The sequence below is a fragment of the Amborella trichopoda genome, chromosome 8 (assembly GCF_054954075.1).
Source record: "Amborella trichopoda isolate Santa Cruz 75 chromosome 8, AtrichopodaSantaCruz75HAP2 v2.0, whole genome shotgun sequence".
NCBI classification, from domain to species: domain Eukaryota; kingdom Viridiplantae; phylum Streptophyta; class Magnoliopsida; order Amborellales; family Amborellaceae; genus Amborella; species Amborella trichopoda.
This window is the reverse complement of record NC_142343.1, coordinates 26052726-26074366: the sequence shown is the minus strand read 5'-3', so window position 1 is coordinate 26074366 and position 21641 is coordinate 26052726.

Genomic DNA, 21641 nt, shown 5'->3' with positions numbered 1-21641 from the left:
CTTCATTCGACCATAGAATTGAGATGCGTTTGGTGCTTCGTGATTATAGTGGCATGCTCAGTGTGATTCAACAAAGAAAACACAGAAAAATATCAAGGAACGAACATACTATCGATTCGAAGTTTCAAGATCTACTCAAAATTCAAGTCACATGATCGTGCACCAAAACACAATCCATAGCTCGAAGTTGGTGTCAAATCTATCGTTACGGCAAGCCCTACAAGAAAACAATCATCTTACGATCAACCGGGCATCAGAACGAGCCCGGATCAGCTATGCAAGAACACGTAAGTCCTAGGTCAACACAAGGACTATTATGGATTTTAACAACTTGTTAGAAAGGGGTAAATCTGTCATTTGCACCCTATTTTCTAATTTCTTTTAATTCAATTTAATCTTAATTTTTAGCAATTAGGGTTACTTTTGATCATCCACCCATGTTTGGGGCACACTTCTATATATACATACCACCATTGTACGTAAAAGTTTCTCTTTCTTACCATTGTGGTGCTACGCTTGAGAGAGAGCGTGAGGTGAGAGAAACATTCCATCGGTACCCCTAGGGTTGAGGTAAATCTTCTCTCTCTTCTTTTTCTTTTTTTCTTCCCTCTCCTTTCTACCCTCTGTTCTCCCTCTTCTTCTTTCGAGTCCCTTGCGAAGGTCGTGCACGACAGTGGCAGTGCCGTGCACGACAGTGGCAGTGCCGTGCACGACAGTGGCAGTGCCGTGCACGACAGTCGTAGTGTTGTGCATGCCTCTCCCTTGGTCTCACAGGTCGTACATGGAGATAGCAGCGCTATGCACGAGTCTTCTTTTCCACCTTCTCGTCTATCTCTTTCTCTTAATGAAGTCTGTAGATGTTGCTGCCCATCGCCGCCCACACACGTAGCTTTGACGTCTTGATGAAGAACCTAGACGGCGAAGTGTGCAGCCGCCAACAGGAGTCTTCCCCTGTTGTGCATCTAACATAGACGGCAATACTTATCGCCGCCCGCTAGAGGCCCTAGCAAAACCCATCATCGTCCATGAGCTTCCTTCGTGTGTCGGGTGCCTATTGTAGTTCTTCCTACGTCCTACGCCTATCGTCACGTGACCTAGGAGAAACCATCGCCGTGTGCCTCGTTAGGAGCTAGTGCCGTCCACAAGGGATGCACCGCCTCTTTGCATTGTCCACCGGGATGTCTATCGACGTCCGGATTTTCCCTTCTTTTTGTCATCTCGTTCTTCCTCTCCACCTCTTTTTCTTCTCACTTGATTGAGGGTAGGCTTAGCCTAGCACCGACGTGCCGACCTCGGTTTCTAGTAGTACTGCCGCCGTGCTGGTCCTATGAACCATGCTCATCTTGCTACCACTCCAAGTCGGTGGCTTTCGGTCATCATGCCAGCCTTGCCTCTCTGTCAATTTCTCTTATCCTTTCCATCTTTCATCTAACCTTGCACTGCATCGCTTTCTCCCATGAACGTGGATTGCCCTAAGACAAGGGTGGGTCCTTTTCGACCCACTTGTCTTACAAATTAACCATAGAAGTGTTGTGCAGAAAAACAAGAGGGTTGCAGGTCAAGGGAGGTGATTCTGAACCAGCTCAAGTAGCTAAGGGGCTTTCTTCGTGATCTAAGAGGGCGCCCACGCGAGCCAGTCGAAGTAAGTCCCGAAGCCACCTAAAATTTCTCTCTCATTGGTTGGTAGACCTTCCCTTGCCCTCGAGAGAGAGATATATCAAATCCCGAGTCCACCAGAGACCTGAGACACGTGCCACCAATTTACCTAGATCCAGAGGGCGAGATCGAGGCACCTAACCAGCTTGGAGACTCCACTGGGGACTTATTACCCCTTAGTTGGTTCGCTCTCGTTTGACCAGTTTCCTTCTTTACATTTTGCACTCATTTTTATGGCACCTGGGTTGTTCAACCAGTTCATCTCGGTCAGGGATTTCCTTCCTGGACTAGTCGTTGTCCCAGGGAAGCGAGCTGCTCAAGCCTCCTTCCCTACTCTTATTCTGAGTCAGAACTTACAGTCCGGCTCCTACGTTCTCACCTGGGTCGGTGCGAGAGGGGATTTAAAGTTCCCTTCCTCCCTGCTTTCTCACCTTGGTGGACTCTCCACCAAGGCCCCTTGCATGAGTAGCACTTCTGCTGTCGTGCACCCTGCTACTGGAAAATCTCCTACCAGTCATACTACTGCGGTACCCCAGAAGGCTGCCCTATCCATCCCTGCGCAAGGCAAACAAACTGTCGTTGCTCTTGAGGTTCGCCGCAAGGCAAATCCCTCTTCTCCTTCACTAGTCAAAGCCCCCACACTTGGAGGGTCGGTACACAGAGGCAGAGGCCCTAAGGTCTTCACTCCTCGCACACACTTAAAAGCTCGTGGTCTATCCACTCGAGCCACATCTCGAGGTGACCCTCATGTTGCCTTGAGCTAGCATCTAAAACTAGGCCTTCTCGGGCCAAACCCTACACACACCATACATTCGCTTTCCACAGCTTAAGGCAGTGCTAGCTCTATGCCACCTCGAGCATAGGAGGATCAACCGGTCGATCTTCCCTCCAGGCACACACAGCTTCACCTTGTGAGAGACAAGCTCCCGTCTCGTCCCTCACAAACACAAGCTTGTGTGTCTCGGCTTCCATAGGTCTAACCCATTGACCGAGCTCGGGCGGACCCCCAGGTCACTTGGACAGCTAACCCAAAAGGTGCACACGCACCATCTTTGCAGGTCCCTCTCAGATCCAGACTCAGGAGAAGTCACAAGTCCGCCCCTCTTTAGTCAACCGTTCTCCCGACGCCAAGCAGGCACCTCAAGCTCTGGTACCCAAGCTATGCTCCATCCTTGTGCCCCACTCCTTACTCCAGCTCATAGACAAGGCCCTCACTTGTCCAAAGAAAACGGGGCAGTCCAGGTCTCAGGTTCGGCTCTAGAAAGAGGTCCACAATTGCCTCGGGATCTAGCAGAAGAGAGGCCTAAGATCCTAACCAAGGAAGCCTCCATTGTAGTCGAAGTCGCCACCCCTGTCGACCTCCTGGCTTGTAATCCTTTTTTCCCTCTTCAAATTCTGGAGCTTGAGCAATTCAAGGAGTATTGTTCAGTGATCACCCCCCAGAAGTCGCGGTCTCAAGACCGTCAAGAACCGGTCCTCACAAGATCAGCATACAAAGCCCAAGTCCAGTCGGGCAAGCTGGGCCCCTCTAGACTGACTTGTTGCGCGTGACTCGCAGACCTCGACATTCCGCTGCATCACTTAACTCTGACATCCTAAAATAAGTGGTCAATGTCATGGCGATCAATGACCTGAACGTTGTTGGGGAGGAGCGAATGAATAAGTTCGAGGAAATGATGCAAAACATCCTCAGAAAGATGGAGCACCTAGAGGCCTCCAGGGCCTCTTCTACGCCTGACTCCCCGATCGATGAAGACACAGCTCCCAGGAACGCTCCCCCACCGGTCTCTCAAGACAGCTCATCTTCTTGAGGGGTCTCCCAAACAGACATAGATGCTATGGTGGCGCATAACCTCAAGAACAAGGTCCTGGGCATGCAAGAGACGCCACTCTACCAAAAACAGTATCCTTCGTACATTGACCAAGTGTCGTTTCCCCTGAACTATCAAAAAGGGAAACTCCCCCTGTTCAATGGTACCACGCTCACTTCTAAGTGCCCTGCAGGGAGACGACAACTGACAAACATCTTCTCCTCTGCCAGTTCGTCGAAACTCTCGAAGGACCAGCCTTATAGTGGTATGCTCGGTTGCCGTCGAACTCGGTGAACACTTGCCAAGAAATGGAGCAGTTGTTCTACCAATGCTTCTATGAAGTCCAAAGGAATGTGGAAACCATCGAGCTCCTCACCTTGATGCAAGATCCTAGTGATCCAGTTGATAAATTCATCACCTGATGGAGAGAGTTGGCGACCTTTCACGCCACTCGTATGACCGAGAAAGAAGCAATTCAGACCTGCATACGAAACATGCTTCCTAAGATCGCCCTACATGTTGAGGCATCCAATCCACCCTCCATGTCAGAGCTCATCTCTAAGGCAGTCTGTATTGAGGGATTGTTCAAGCACGGCAACACTCGTCAGCAACCTGCCGGCTCAAAGTCACGCCCCAGCAGTTGGGGGAATCAAAAGGCAGTAATCAGCACGGTCGTCACCGTGGCTGACACCAAGGGCTCGGTTTCTCAAACCCTGGACCTCTCCAAGGCACAAGCATCTCTAGCCAGGGGCAAGTAGTAGTCCGACAACAGCATCCTACCTCTTAAAAAAGCTGGGCGAGGCGACTGCTTAGCCCAGCATCAAAATAAGGTTTACCCCTTCGATATGGAGTGGACACCCATGCTACTTCGACTTCTACTAAAACAGAACATGATACAATCGTCAAAGGCCGATACTATGGAGTTGGCTGGACAGAAGGCAAACGCGAAGTAATGCGCCTATCACAGAAGGGTCTGCCACCCCACTCATGACTGCTATAAGCTCAATGACACTATCGAAGCCCTTATCAACAAGGGTCAGACAAAGCTCGAAGAATTGAAAAGGCGTTCGGGGCAGCTGAGGCATCTCACATAATCACAATCCAAGAAGATGATGGGGCACCCGTTATCCTTCGTGCACTCCTCTCCATAATGCTTGAAGAAGGAATCACCACCCCAAAGCCAACAAGGCAGCCTAAGTTCCTGCCTCCAGGGACCGAGAACCTCTGGTGCACATATCACCGGATAGGAGGCCATGACATCTGCGAGTACACTAGCTTCCATAAGCTCTTGGCCGAGAATATGCAGCAGTGTCAGAAGTTCAAGGTGTCCTGGTGAGTCCCTCTCCCGCTTGCACAAGACAAGGCCAGGGAAATGCCAAGCCAAACCCTTTGCAAGTTGCCTTCGAGGCAATGCTCTAGCAAGGACTTGTCACTCCCAAGCACGCCAGGCAGCCAAGACACCTTGCCCAGGGCACGAAAAAACTCCGGTGCCCCTATCACCAAGTGTGGGGCCACAAACTCAATTACTGCTCTGGGATCGAGGCCATAGTCACGGAGAAAGTGCAGCAAGGTCGCATCGACTGGGCGATTCTTCCAAAACACGTCGAAGCCCTCTCTCCCGTTCAAGGAGAAGCACCACTGCAGGCCCCTCATAAGTATGCACTGGACTCCTCAAAGCCTTCGACCTCTCAGCCTTGGGAAGTCTACCATGGGTGAAGCAGGCTCAAGTCCTTGAGATGCGAGGCAGTCCACTAGGCTACCGCCTCTCACCAGCCTAATAGGGAGGTCTAAACACAAGTCGGGGATCTCAAAGGAGACGGCGAACACCTAGGTTGGCCCATCGAAGGAATCTTCTTCCTCAAAGTCTTGGCAAGACCTTAAATACCCCCTGCAAACTTCCAACCCCAGCGATGACGTAAAAAGCTACCCGGAACGTTCGAACCCTTCTTCTCCTTCCCTCTCATCTATTCCCTCTACAAATAACGCTCGATGATGCCCAGACTTCCATTCTCTAAACAAGGAGTTCTCAGACACCAGCCTCACCATGCTGCAGTAAGAACGCCTCAGAGAAATTCTGGCCCAAGCGGCAGGATTCACGATAGCCACCTACGCCCTGGTAACCTGAGTCAAAGTCGAGCCATCTCCAAGCTCCTCCCTCCACGAAGCCTGCCACATGATGCAAGTGCATGAGGCGTCACTCAATTTAGGGCAAGCGTTGAGTGAGTCTCATCACAAGGCTATGGATCCCCCACTTGAAGATGACCCTTCCATTGCCTGGACTAATCAAAGATCAGCCCTTTCCCACATTGTGCCCCTCCTAGAGTTTGAGATGTCAGGGTCACTCGAGATCAAAGAAAACCCCTGGGAGTCCCCCGACGAGGAACTTCAGGAAGCTCCCAAAGAGTGGGAAGAGGGCGGTCAGGCCACTGCTGATGAACTGAAAGAGATCAACCTGGGGGATGAGGCCAACCCAAGGCCAACTTTCATCTCAGCAAAGATGTCCCCGGAAGAGAAAGAAAGTTGTATCTCCCTCCTTTGAGTAAATCGAGACGTCTTCACCTAGCATTTTCACGAATCCCCCAAATTGTCGTCCATCACCTCGGTATTGATCCTACCATCAAACCCATGATGTCGAAGTCAAGAAGGTTTAGACTCGACTTCGAGATGCAGATCAATGTCGAGGTGAACAAGCTCAGGCAAGCTGGATTCATACGTGAATTCAAATACCCAAGATGGCTGGCAAATGTAGTCCCAGTCAAGAAGAAGAACGGCCAAATCAGGGTCTGCATCGACTTTCGTGACGTGAATGCTGCTTGTCCCAGGGACAATTTCCCCCTACCACTCACCGAGATGCTGGTTGACTCCACGGTCCATTGCCAAATCTTCTCCTTTATGGATGGATATTCTGGTTACAACCAAATCAGGATGGGCTAGAGGATGAGGAGGCCACTGCATTCTTGACTCTAAAAGGCGTCTTTTGCTACACTATGATGCCTTTGGGCTAAAGAATGCCAGTGCCACGTACCAGCAAGTCATGACAACCATCTTCAGGGACATGATTCACAAGGAGGTCGAGTGCTATGTGGATGACTTGGTGGTAAAGTCTGAAACAATAGCCACTCACGTGCAAGACCTTAAAAAGTTGTTTGAGCGGTTGCGGCATCACCTGCTCAAGATGAACCCCTTGAAATGCGCCTTCGACATATGCTCAGGATAATTCTTAGGGTTTATCGTGCGATACCAAGGGCTGGAGATCAAGCCAGTCAAAATCAAGGCAAGTCAAGACATGCTGCCGCCTACAACCCTCCATGAACTGCAGTCCCTTTAAGGACAGCTCTCCTATATTCGAAGGTTCATTTTGAACCTCTCAGGGTGATGCAGACCCTTTTCACACCTCCTAAAGAAGGATACTCCCTTCATATGGGACGAAGCGTGTCAAGCTGCGCTTGAGGACATCAAGCAGTACTTGTCGAATGCACCAGTACTCTCTACGCCGGCGTTAGGAAGGCCCCTCATTCTATACATGACCACCCTTGAAAAGTCACTCGGGGCACTCTTGGCGCAGAACAACGATGGAGGGAAAGAGACGACGCTCTATTAACTCAGTCGCAAAATGCAAGGGGCCGAGAAGAACTACCCTCCCATTGAAAAGATGTCCTTATCCCTAATCTTTGTGGTGCAAAAGCTCCACCATTACTTGCTTGGCCACGAGGTCAAGTTAATCTCCAAAGTGAACCCGGTCAAGTTCCTTATGACCCAGCCATGTTTGTCAGGATGTTTAGCCAAGTAGGGCATTATTGCTAATGGAGTTCAACATCACGTACGTACCACAGAAGGCAGTTAAAGGTCAACCCCTAGCTGACTTCCTTACAGCTCACCCAATCCACTCAGAATCCCCCGTGTCAAGTGATCTCCCGGATGAGGAAGTTTTCTGTATAGCACTAACTCGACCTTGGGAGATGTACTTTGACAGAGCATTCCAATCTAATAGAGGGGGCACCGAAGTTGTCTTCCTGACTCCCGATGGAGGAATGATTCCTCTATCCTTCTCACTTCTGGAGGTGTTTTCTCATAATGAAGCAAAGTATCAAGCCCTCATAATCGGACTAGAGATCGCTCAGGAGCTAGACCTGGAACATCTAAACATCTTTGGTGACTCTGAGCTGGTCATTCGGCCACTAAAGGGGATCTATGACGTAAGGAAGGATACTCTCAAGCCTTACCATGACACGGCTAAAACTTACATGGCCCAGCTCAATGACTTCTCCCTAAGTCATATCCTAAGAAGGCTAAACTCGCGGGCTGATACACTCTCAAAGCTCGGCGGCACCATGCAATTGTCTTCATCAGGGCCCATTCCAGTCTGGGTAACCGAATGGAGACATGTTGACTGGAGAACCGAAGTTGACACAGATGATGAGAGGGATATCTTCCCTGAGTGCCTGCCTTACCCATTCGGGGCACTCCTCGTAGCTAGGGATGTCCTCAAGGCGAAACAGGAAGTTTCTCAAGGAAAAGAAGCCAAAGCCAGGGAGCAGGAGCTCGAATTCTTCTACTCGATGTGTGCAGAGGTTGAACAAATAGAAGACTAGATGCAGCCCATTGTGGACTTCGTAATGCATGGAAGGCTACCTCAAGATTGAGTGGAGTGCAATTGCATATGGCAGATGTCCATCAAGTACAGCCTTCTTAACGAGGATGTCCCCTCTCGTCGGTCATTTGACGGAATCCTCCTCAGATGCGTCGACACACAGGAGGCAAGCAAAGTACTCCAAGAAGTACACTCGGGCATCTACGGGCTGCATCAGTCCGGCCCCAAGCTCTACGAGCGCATACGCAGACTTGGTTATTACTGGCCTTCTGTCGTAGCTAACACCCAAAACTACGCCAAAAGATGTCAGGTGTGCCAAATCCACTCAAGCCTCATTCATCAGCTCTAGAGCCTCGCCATCTTACTGTGACATCATGGCCCTTTTCTCAATGGGGTATGGACATTATAGGACCCATTGACCCTCCTTCTCCCTTGGGTCACGCCTTCATCCTACCAGCGATAGACTACTTTTCCAAATGGGCTGAGGCAATCCCTCTCAGGCAGGTTCCGGGGACCGCTGTGGCTAACTTCATGCAACACCACATCATATACCGGTTCGGAGTCCTGGACCGAATAATTTCTAACAATGGCCCCCAGTTCAGGAGCCAGCATGTTGACCGCCTAGTCAACCAGTTCAGTTTTGAGTGAAAGTACTCGACTATGTACTACCCCAGTTCAGGAGCCAAGGCATTCAACAACACTTTGTGCAGGGTGCACCAAAAGTCAATGTCAAAGTCAAAGAAGGCACGAGAAGCTATCTGAAGCTCTATGGGCATATCGCACTACCACTTGTAATGCTATGAACTCCACCCCTTATTCCCTAGTCTATGGGGGTGAGGCGGTCCTACCCCTCGAAATTCAAATATCCTCACTCTGTGTTGCTATACATCAGGGACTCGCTGAAGATGAGTGGGTCAAGCTCCGTTACTAAGAGCTAGATGCCCTTGATGAGAGGAGACTAGAGGCCCAATAGAACCTCGAGCTCAGTCAAGGAAGAATGACGAGAGCCTTTGACAAGTCTGTCACGGTACATTCATTCGCTCATGGGGACCTAGTTCTAACAGTCAAGAGACTGATCGTCATGCAAGGGCATTGCAAAGGAAAGTTTGAGCCTAAGTGGGAGGGTCCATTCTTAATCAAGAAGGTTACACCAAGTGGGGCCTATGTACTGATGAACTCTGATGGAGAAGAGGTGATTGCCCCTATCAGCGGGCAATATTTAAAGAAGTGTTATCCCTAACATGGAAATAAAGCACGGTGTGTGCAACAAAACAGTAGAAATGAAGATGAGAAAGATCAAGCAAACTAAAAGGAAATTCATTCCTTTCATTGAATTAGAAAAATTTGCAAGTTACAACTGAAGGCCCACTATCAGGGAAGTTACAAAGCTCTTGCAGCTGAGCATAAGAGGATAGTTACAAGCCAAGAGAAATGCCCTCCTCATACAGAAGAAGCAAACCCACCAAGAAAATGTCTGCCCCATGAAGAGGAGGCAAACCACTTGGAGAAGTTAGCCTCTGTCCTGTCAAGGAAAATGGTTATAGGTCAAAAGAACAAGCCAACCACTTTTGAGTCAACTTCAATTCATCTGACGAGTATATCAAATATACAAGGCAGACTTCTCTGGCAAGGAACTGGCCTATGAGGGAGAGCGTACGCTGTTCACAATGGATGCCCTTCCGCAGAACAACATGGACTTCACGGTTGTGTTGAAGGACTTTGCTTTCAACACACTATGGTGGCAAGGTTCCCCCTGTTTTCCATCACTCTTGACCCTCGTGAGGCATCACCATCCGAGGTTATCGTTGTGCCTAGCACAATGCCGTGTCCTATCATCACTATGGGTAGGCTACTGCCACGCGAGACTATCACCGTGAGCCTCATACTCCCAAGCGTGGCAATCACCGTATGTGGCCTAAGGACGTGCAAAGGCGGCACCGCATGCGACTTAATGTCATGCATGACTTTGAAATACTTCGATTCCTGATGTTCTCAATTACTGAGGGACATTGACTCCCACACCTCTTCGATTCCCCCAACTGTAGCCACAGCCGATGGTCTACCTTCTTGCGACCCTTTGCCTTCCCCTCAAGCCTTTAGAATTCGTTGAAAACACACCTTCGACTGCCGAGATCCCTCGGCTGACCCTGTTCTTCTCCTATTGGCGTGGCTTCCCCCTGTCAAAAACACCTTTCCACTCAACAGGAACCTCCTGCCTGACCCTGCTTTTTTTCCCTTTTTGATGGTTGGAAATATCGCAAAAAATCAGAAAACCCCCTCCTCGTCACCTGCTTATTACTAGAGTTGGTGAAAACCAACATAAATACCCGAAAGCTTCACTGCAACCTTGCGGGTCTTCCCTTCGCCCTGATTTCCCACTTCAACAGCTCACTGAAATTCCACTAAGTTTCCGGTGAGCTTAATGCAGCCCGTTCTCGTTATCCTCTGACAACCAGAGAGCTGACAGAGCCTTCTGAGCTCTTTGCGACCTCCCCTTCAGCAGCAGAACGGCCGGAGAAGCACTCGAACTCCAGCAAGGCACCTTTGCAAATTTTGTCAATGCCCCGAGAGATCCTCTTCCTTGATCAAAAAGCTTCGATGCTAGCCGAAAACATGTTTCACAAGCACACTGCAAAGCTTCACACCTCCTGAAGTTCTCCAAAAAAATCCCTAAGGACCTTTTTCTGTAAGTTCTGACCGCGAAGTGCTCGCTAGAAAACCCTCGCCAGGAGCTTTGGCTCTCTCTCTCTCTCTCTCTCTCTCTCTCTCTCTCTCTCTCTCTCTCTCTCTCTCTCTCTCTCTCTCACACACACACACACACACACACACACAAAAAAAAAATCCCTTCTACTGTTTTACCCTTCAGTAAAACAATAATGTGGGGTTTCTTCCCCTTTTCTACCTCACAGTATCGGAGACTGCCCCAGACAAACTCAAAATGATGCTTCAGTCCTCAGCTCTTGATGGCGATAAGACCAAGCCGGGGCAGCCAAGCCCCAGACTCGAAGCAGCATCGCCGCGCTCCTTGTCAAAACTTCGTCCAGGGGACTAGTGCTGCACGCTTCATTCAGAAGGTTGTCACTGCACATCTCGTCCAGAGGCTACCACCGAGCGCTTCGTCAGGAGGCTATTGTCATGCGCCCCGTCAAGGAGCAGTCACCCTACGTCTAGCCAAGGGCTACTGTCGTGCACTTCACAGTTAGCGTCATATGCAGGCCTTGGCGCTCCCCTTTAGACCATCGTCCCATACCCTCAGGAAGTTCATTCCCTACACCACAATCTCACCCCTCAGCAAGCCAGTTTCTGGTAAGGGCTCTATTCCCCATGGAGTTGCTTCTCCCTTAGTTTGTGTTGCATGACCTTGAACTCACCACTGTGGTCCATGCTGCATGACATTAAACTGCACCACTATGGTCTGCGCTGCATGACCTTAAACTGCACCGCCATGGTCCATACTGCATGATCTTAAACTACACTGCCATGGTCCGCGCTGCATGACCTTAAACTGCACCACCATGGTCCACTCTGCAAGACCTTAAACTGCACTGTTATGGTCCACGCTGCATGACCTTAAAGTGCACCGCCATGATCCATTCTGCATGACCTTAAACTGCACAGCCATGATCCAAGCTGCATGACCTTAAACTCCATAGTCGTAGTCCTTGTCTCACGACTCAAAACTGTATTACCTCGGTCCAAACTACATGACCTTAAACTATGACAGAGGTCTAGTTGCACGACCTCAAACTACAAAGTCCTTATCACATGACTTTAAACTTACGACCATGGTCTAGCTTTGTGACCTTAAACCATAGTGCACGTCCTGGCCGCATGACGTTAAAAGGCTTAGCACCACAGTCCAAACTATATAACCCTAAATTGTAACAGAGGTCTAGTTGCATGACCACAAACTGCATGGTCCTAGTTGTATGACTTTAAACTGCACAGCCATGGTCCGAGCTACAAGACCCTAAAACTGTAAAGCACAACGTGACGAATGATCCATACACATAACTCCAACTAGAACCCCAATAGAGTTAGAAGTATGTAAGGGTCGTACTCATCCCATCATCTTCAGAGAGTTAGTGCCACCCTTCCTTCAACCCACGGTGGGGTTCATCCATGCTCTGGCCTGTCAGAGTTCCATGCACACCGATATTCATCATCCTCGTGGAGTCACACTGGCCTTCCTAATCCCCAGTGAGACCTCTCCCGTTAACTACCCCTTGTAGGGTCACCACCTTCATCTACATTTCTTCAAATGTGGATAACCTTATCTATCTTTATCCCCCAGAGAGTCAGATTTCTATCCACATACCTACTCCCATGCAGCCCTACTGACATGGCGACTCGTACTCAGTCCATAGTACAAGACCTTAAACTATGTCGTCAAGGTCCAAACTATATGACCATAAATTGTGGCGGAGGTCTAGTTGCACGACCTTAAACTGCACGGTCCATGTTGCATGACCTTAAACTACATAGCCACGGTCCAAACTATATGACCACAAATTGTAGCGTTGGTCTAGTTGCACGACCTTAAACTACATGGTTCTAATTGAATGACTTTACATTGTATAACCACGGTCTAAGCTATATGACCTTAAACCATAGTGCACATCCTGGCTGTATGATGTTAAACTGCTTTGCCCAGGTCTAGGAGGCATGATCTGAAAGGCACCCCATGTGCGCGCACACCTCCCTTTTTGTGTGCATCTTCATGCACGCCTTCCCTAAGAGGTCCATTGGAGTGCGCATACCCTCTTCTTCTTATCTCCAGTGAGTCTACCTAGGCGCACACACCCTTTACGTGCATCACCACGCATGTCTTCCCCAACTGGCCCATTTGTGTGCGTAAGCCACCTACACCACTTCCATTGCCTCCCCAATGAGTCTACGTACGCGCACACATCCTTTATGGGCATCGCCATGCAGTCTTCCCTAGCCGACCCATTCGTGTGCGTGGGCCACCTTCACAGTCTTTCATCTCATTCCCCAGTAAGTCTTACCCATGCTCACCAAACGGCATGACATATCGCCGCCGGCTAGTGGGTCACCACTTTTCACCTTTCATTCAATCAACTCTCAACAGGCAACTTCATGCCACCTTCCCGAGTGAGTCAAAGGCACCCCCAGACTCACTCTATGGCCTCTACAGACTGTCATTCCTTACCGCTACAATCCATCTGTATGACCCTGAAACTATAGTGCACATCCTGACCGCATGACATTAAAAGGCTTCGTATAGGTCTCGAAGGCACGACCCTAAAACACGCCTTCTCCCAAAAAATGAGCATGGTGTACACCTGGACAAGGGAATGCCATGGCTAAAAATGACGGACGGGCATGCTCACAAAACCATGAGTAAGAGAGTTCTGTGGAAAAAAGGAAACCCGGGCATGATGAAAACCCCGAAAGGGCACCGTGAGAAAAAATGGATGAAAAGGGTGGACATGACCACAAAGTCATGGGTAAAAGAGCCCAAAAAATAACAGAAGTTAATGAAAGTCATCCTCTCGGCGCCACTTCCCCTGTTCAAGTAAACACCCGTGAAAGGGCACTTGGACCGATAAGGCAGGTTGACACACTTCCGCAGCCTTAGTCGACACCCCAGTTTCCACAACTCGTCAGGGAGTGAGAGCCTCATAAGATCACCCCAGTTTTCATCTCTCGTCAGGTAGTGAGAGCCTCATAAGATCTCCCCATTTCTATAGCTTGTCAGGGAGTGAGAACCTCATAAGATCTCCCTAGTTTCCACGTCTTGTCAGGGAGTGAGAGCCTCATAAGATCTCCCCACAAATCATGGTTCGTCAGGAAGTGAGAGCCTCATAAGATATCCACAGTTTCCACGGCTTGTCAAGGAGTGAGAGCCTCATAAGATCTCCCCAGTTTCCACGACTCATCAGGGAGTGAGAGCCTCATAAGATCTCCCCAACAATCATGGCTCGTCAGGGAGTGAAAGCCTCATAAGATCTCCCCATTTTTCATAGCTCGTCAGGGAGTGAGAGCCTCACAAGGTCTCCCCAGTTTCAACGGCTCGTCAGGGAATGAGAGCCTCATAAGATCTCCCCAATTCAGCAATAATAAGAGTCCTTGAGAGTGAGGATGATGATGAAAAGATCCCTCCAAAAATTCTAAGGACCATTACGATGGCAAGAAACTGATAAGGCCAGGGTTACCACAGGATTTAGGGTACATCTCGTTAAAACCCTCTAACCAGCAGGGGACCAAACGTTCGGGCAGGCTAGAAGCCCGAGACTAGACTCCACTAGACGGAACCTATAGGCATACCCTGAGCATCAAAGGCAAACCTGGTGTAGCAGACAATGCCGACCAGAGGCTCGTAGCATTTGGCCTTCAAAAGGCCTGGTTCTGTACGAGGAGGTCTTGACAAAAGCCTCATGCTCCAAAACCACATATAGTCTCTTGAGGGTGTGGACTTTGAAAAAGATCCCTCAAACTTCCTAAATGAATGCACTTCTTGATTCTCTCGAAGCACAACATTCATCGGGGCATGCTGTTGCAAGGTATTTTTCATCAACATGAGGCCCCCGCTAAATAAAGGCCTAGCAAGTAGTGGAAATTTTGACAATCTCATAACAGGCCCAGAACTGGCCAAGATCTTCATGAGGTCTCTCCAGAGTCTCATGCCAAGTATCGTCGCATTTCAACATGCCTAAGGCAATGCAAATGGAGAAACAGTTCGGGTAGAATCGGCCTTTAACACCCTAAAACGAACCCTTATAATTAGAGTTTTATCTTCAACATCTAAAATTCCTGTGAAACCACTGCCATTAGATCCAAAACAGTTGAAAACCCCCAAGGGTCAAGTTTCAGCCCAAACAGACACCCCAAGAAGAAGTTATAGGCGAAAGAGTAAAACAAGAGGAGTCGCACGCTATTCCCGTGCAGCCACCCTGGAACACTACACCATTAAAGGGACAGTAATGACCAGTGACTTTTGATGCTCATATCTCAACCGTCCCACACTTGATCATGCTCAAATTTGGTGAGCATGTTCGTCTATTCAAGACGAGCGATTTGATATGTGGCGTGCACAGTGACGATACTCGAGCGCAAAGAAAAGCTAAAGAGAAGTTGATCCATGAAGAAAGTATAGGAAATTCAGTAGCGTCGTACCTCGCTCGAGCAGCTAAATCACACTGCTTGCTAACTCGATTGACTCGAGACCAATTTCATTGTGGGTGCATTTTGCACACGAAGCTGACGAGCAGACTGCAAATTCTGTTGCCAGAATCCTTGATTCTGGCCAAAATTCCAAACTTGCAAAACCTTCATTCGGACATGGAATCGAGCTGTGTTTTGGGCCCTGTGATCGTAGCAGCATGCTCAGTGTGATTCAGCGAAGAAAACGTAAAAAAATATCAAGGAATAAACACACTATCAATTCAAAATTTAAGATCTACTCAAAATTCAAGTCACATGATCATGCACTAAAAACAATATCCATGGTTCGAAGTTGGTATCAAATCAATCTCCATGCAGAGCCTTCAAAAAAAGCAATCATCTTACGATCAACCGGGCATTAGAACGATCATGGATCAGCCATACAAGAACACGCAAGTCCTAGGGCAACACAGGGACTGTTTTGGATTTTCCCAACTTGTTAGGAAGGGGCAAATCTATCATTTTGCACCCTATTTTCTAATTTATTTTAATTCAATTTAATCTTCATTTCCAGCAATTAGGGTTACTTTTGATCATCCACCCATGTTTGGGGCACACTTCTATATGTACGTACCATCATTATATGTAAAAAAGATAAAGAAGAGAAGGCAGACACATACACACATAAGAGAGAGTTTTCACTTAAGAGAAGTTTCTCTTTCTTACCATTGTGGTGCTACGCTTGAGAGAGAGGGTGAGGTGAGAGAAACTTTCCACCGGTACCCTTAGGGTTGAGGTAAATCTTCTCTCTCTTCTTTTTCTTTTTTTCTTCTCTCTCCCTTCTCCCCTCTCTTCTCCCTCTTCTTCTTTTGAGTCCCTTGCAGAGGTTGTGCATGGCAGTGGCAGTGTCGTGCATGCCTCTCCCTTGGTCTCACAGGTCGCACATGGTGATGGCAGCTCCATGCATGAGTCTTCTTTCCCTCCTTCTCGTCTGTCTCTTTCTCTCAATGAAGCTGTAGACAGTGCTGCCCATCGCTGCCCACAGATGTAGCTTTGAAATCTCGGTGAAGAACCCAGACGATGAAGTGTGCTACGCATATAACACAGACGGCGATACTTATCGTCGCCCACTAAAGGCCCTGACGACACCCATCGTCATCCGCGAGCTTCCTTCATGCGTCTGGTGCCTATCGTTGTTCTCCCTATGTCCCACACCTATCGTCGTGCGACCTAGGAGAAACCATCGTTCTGTGTCTCATCAGGAGTTATCTTCGTCCATAAGAGATGCACCGCCTCCTCGCATTGCCCACCGCGATGTCTATCGACGTCCAGATTTTTCCTTCTCTTCGTCGTCTCGTTCTTTCCTCTCCACTTCTTTTTCTTGTCACTTGATTGAGGGTAGGCCTAGCCTAGCGCCGATGCACCGACCTCGGTTTCAAGTAGTACTGTCGTCGTGCTAATCCTGTGAACCATGCCTGTCTTGCTACCACTCCGAGTTGGTGGCTTTCTGTCATCATGCCAACCTCGCCTCTCCATCAAGTTCTCTTCTCCTTTCCATCTTTCATCTAACCTTGCACTTCATAGCCTTCTTCCATGAACGTGCATTTTCTTAAGACAAGGGTGGGTCCTTTTTGACCCACTTGTCTTACAAATTAACCATAGAAGTGTTGTGCAAAAAACAAGAGGGTTACAGGTCAAGGGAGGCAATTTTGAACCAGCTCAAGCAGTTGGGGGGCTTTCTTTGTGATTTAAGAGGGTGCCCACGCAAGCTAGCCCAAGTAAGTCCCGAACCCACCTAAAATTCCTCTCTCATTGGTTGGTATACCTACCCTTGTCCTCAAGCAAGGTTCTGAGAGAACGATCTCAAATCTTGGGTCCACCAGAGACCCGAGACACTTGCCACCAGATCACCTAGATCCGGAGGGTGAGATAGGGGCACGTAACCAACCTCAAGTGAAAAAACCCATGATCCTGACATCTCGGCTTCTAGGAGGGCTTGAGTGTGGGAGAGGACCGGTCTTTAGCTGGTCCAGACGACAGAAGGGTAAGCTTCAAACGAGGAGTCAATGAACTTGTGGCTGGGATCACTTGGTGCTTGCCCTGAGCTGGTGCTTCATGCACTTGGATCATGTGGAAGGCCTCGTGAAAGCGGGAGCTTGAAAATGACTCGGTTTTGGCTCAGGTTGACATGGCGTCGACGGCTATCGATAATCCAGCCTCTTGGGCCAACATCTCTCTGAGGGGCTCTTGTTGTGGTTGGGTAAGGCTATTTCCTCCAAACTCTCTATTTAGAGTGTCAAAGTTTGGGCATCGTCGAGTTGCACCTATGGAGAAAATAGAGGAGGAGAGAGGAGAAGAAGAGTTAGAACGTTCCAAGTAGCTTTTTACGTCATCGCTGGAATTGGATTGCAGGGGGTATTTTAGGTCTTGCCCCGGCTTTGACCATTGTGGGGTGCTTTTAGCGTCATCACCCATATTAGAGGAATCCTGAGCTGCTAGTGGCTCAAGGATATCCACCTGATTGGACGAAAGGATAAGGCGACCTGTGCCTGGGATGAAGTCTTGCAAGGGGCCTGAGGAATTCTTCGTCGAATGGTGGCTGAGGGATGGGATTCCTTCAGCGAGATGATCTAGGTGCTCGTTGTCTCCTTCTAGATTCCTGAGGGGGTGTTTGGACCGCCCTCTCCGACTGGTGAGTAGTCCTAGCTTGATGGACCACTTCACGCTTCAGGGACTTGAGCCTACTTCTCCCATGGTAGACTTCCTAGGGCTGAGAGGTCAAGGGCTCTGAAGAATCCAGTGTATGCTTGTGAAGGGCTTATAGTGTGGCCTCCTCTTGAATGGGACTGACGGCTTGAAAGTGTTTCTGGAAGACGGCACAAACAATATGGCCTTACTAGACTTTCTCTGCGACTATAGCTTCGAACCCAGAGCACTCGATGAGTTCGTGACCCCATACTTGGTGATATGGGCACCAGAGCTTTCCCCTGCCCTGAGCAAGACGCCTCGGCTGCCTGGTGGGCTTGAGAGTGACAAGGCCCTGTCCGAGCATTGCCTCGACGAGGGCCTGCAGAGGGTCTTTCTCGGTGTTTCCCCAATCTTGCGCATGGAGGTCTTCTTGCAAAGGCGGAAGAGGGACTTGAAGGTGTCCTCCTGGGTTGTCTTGAACTTCCTGACACTGCTGCATCTTCTCTGATAGAAGCTTATGAAAGCCGGTGCACTCACTAACGTCATGACCTCGTATCTGGTGATATGCGCAACAGAGGTTCTCGGTTCCTGGAGGCAGGAACTTGGGCTGCCTTGTCAGTTTAGGAGTGATGAGTCCTTCTTCGAGCATTATGGAGAAAAATGCATGGAAGATAGCGGTTGACTTGTCACCCTCTTGGATCGTGACTATGTGAGAAGCCTTAGTTGCCCCGAACACTTTCTTCAACTCTTCGAGCTTTATCTGACCCTTGTTGATAAGGGCTTCGATAGTGTAGTTGATCTTACAGCAGTCGTAAGTGGGGTGGCCTACTTTCCTATGATAGGCGCAATACTTCTCATTTGTCTCCTGCCCAGCCGACTCTTCAATATTGGCCTTTGGCAGCTTGATCATGTTTTGTTCTAGCAGAAGTCGAAGCAGTGCAAGAGTCCACTCCTTGTCGAAGGGGTAAACTTTATTCTGGTGCTGGATCCAGAAGTCATTTCACTTAGAATTTTTAGGAGGCGGGACCTAATTGTAGGACTGTTGCTTGCCCCTGGCCAGAGACGTCTGTGCCTTGGAAAGGTCCAGGATTTGAGGAGCTGCGCTTTTAGTGTCAGACACGGTGATGGCCGCGCTGATCACTGCTTTTTGTTTACCCCGACTATTAGAGCGAGAGTTTCAACTGGAGGGTTGATAACCCCTCAATACGAACTGCCTTAGAGATGAGCTCTAACATGGAGGGTTGATAGGATGCCTCGAGATGCAGGGCGATCTCAGGAAGCATGTTTCGTATGCAGGTCTGGACCACTTCTTTCTCAGTGATGGGATTGGCATGGAAGGTTGCCAACTCTCTCTATGGGGTGATGAACTTATCAACTGGCTCATCAGAGTGTTGCATCAGTGTGAGGAGTTCGATGGTCTCCACATTCCTTTGGACTTTGCAGAAGCATTGGTAAAACAACTACTCCATCTCTTGCTACGTGTGTACCAAGTTGGGAGGCAGCCGAGCGTACCACTAGAAAGCTAGCCCTTCAAGAGTCTCGACAAATTGATAGAGGAGCAGTCGTTCGTCAGTTGCCATCTCTCAACAGGACACTTGGAAGTGAGCAGTATGCTGGTGCAGACACGTACTACCGTTGAACAGGGGAAGCTTCCCCTTTTGATAGTTCGAAGGGAAGGGTACTTGGTCAATGTACAAAGGGTATGGCTTTTGGTAGAGTGGCGCCTCTTGCATGCCTGGAACCTTGTTTTTGAGGCTATGGGCCACCACAGCATCTATGTCATTTTGGGAGACCCATGAGAGGCAGAACTGTCTTGGGAGACTGATGGGGGAGTTTTCCTCGGAATTGTGTCCTCACCGATCGAGGAATCGGTCTTATGGTGAGAGGAAGTGAGCTTGGAGGCTTCTAGGCATTCCATATTTTCCCTGATGGATTGCATCATTACCTCGAACCTGGTCATTCTGTCCTCCTGGGCTTCATCAGGGTCATTGATCACCATGACACTAACCGTCTCGTTCGGGAGGTCGGAGCCAAGAGGAGGAGCAAATTACCGGGGTCGGCAAGTTATGGGTGGCAAGTCAGTCTGTAGGGGCTCAGCTTGCCCCGACTGGACTCGACCCCTATATGTCATTCTTGTGAGGACCAGTTGTCGACAGTCTTGAGACCGTGGCTTCTGAGCAGTGACGACCCAGCAATACTCTTGGACTCACTCAGGTTCTAGAGTTTGAAGAGGAAAAAATGGATTACAAGGAAGGAGGTCATCAAGGGCGGAGACCTCGACTGCCTTGGAGGCTTCTTTGGTCAGGATCTGAAGACCTCTCTTCTGCTTAATCCTGAGACGGCTGTGGACTTCATTCCAAAACCAAGCTTGAGACCTGGTCTGCCCCAACTTCTTAGAACATGCAAGGGTCGTGTCCATGAGTTGGAGCAGAGAGTGGGGTCCAAGGACAGAAGGCAGCCTGGGTTTCTGCCTTGGAGGCTGGAGTCCTCTGTCTGACATCAGGCCGCTGCCCCGAGTTCCTTTATGGGGCTCATGTACACGGCTGACCTGAGGCCAGCTCAAGATGGTACTCTTAGAAAGACCTTTGAGTACCAGGGCTCGAGGTGCTTGACTGGTGTCGAGCGACCAACAAAGAAAGTAGCTGGTTCATGACTCCGTTTGAATCTGGACTGGGGAGGAACCTGCGAAAGTGGTGCGCGTACACCCTTAGGGTTAGCCGTCCGGATGACTTGGGGGTCAACCCAGGCTCGGCCAATTGGTTCGACCTTGGGAGGTCGAGACCCACGAGCTTGTGTTTGTGAGGGACGAGGTGGAAGCTCGTCTCTCACAGATTGGGGTCGTGTGTGCTTGGAGGGAGGACGAAGCGGTCAACCCTCGTGTGCTCGAGGTTGAATAGAGTTAGCGTTGCCCCGAGCTATGGAAAGTGAATGCATGGCGCACGTAGGGTTCGACCCAAGAAGGCCTAGCCCTTGATGCAAGCTCAAGGCACCGTGGGGGTTGCCCCGATGTGTGGCTCGAGTGGAAGGACCACGAGCCCTAGGGTGTGTGCAAGAGGTGAAGGTTACGAGGTCTCTGCCTTGGTGTGCTAAGCCTTTAAGTCTAGAGGTTCAGAGAGGTGAAAGAGTATTGGGGGTTACCTTGTGGCGAACCTCAGGAGAAACGGTAACTTGCTTGCCTCTCGCGAAAGCAGGTAGGGCAGCCTTCCGATGTGCCCCAGCAATATGACCAGCAAGAGACTTGCCAGCAACAGGTTGCATCCTATGTGCGATGGCAAAGGTGCCACCAATGCAAGGGGCCTTGGTGGATGGTCCACCAGGGCGAAGAAGCGAGGAGTCAGGGACTTTTAAGTCCCCTCTCTCGCTAACCCAGGCAAGAACCTGGGAGTCGGACCGTGATTCCTGACTCATAAGGAGAGTAGGGAAGAAAGCTTGAGCCGTCACGAGTGCATGGATAAGGAAGTCCCCGACTCGGATGAACGGGTTGAACAACCCAGGTGCCATAGACATTAATGCGGAAAGTAAAATAGGATACTAGTCAAACAAAGGCGAACCGACTAAGGGGTAGTAAATCCCCAGTGGAGTCGCCAAGCTAGTTAGGTGCCTCGATCTCGCCTTCCAGATCTAGGTGATCTGGCGAAATGTATCTCGGGTTTCTAGTGAACCTGGGATTTGAGATCGCTCTCTCGGAACTTTGCTCAAGAGCAAGGGTAGGTATACCAACCGATGAGAGAGGAATTTAAGGTGGGTTCGGGACTTACTCGGGATAG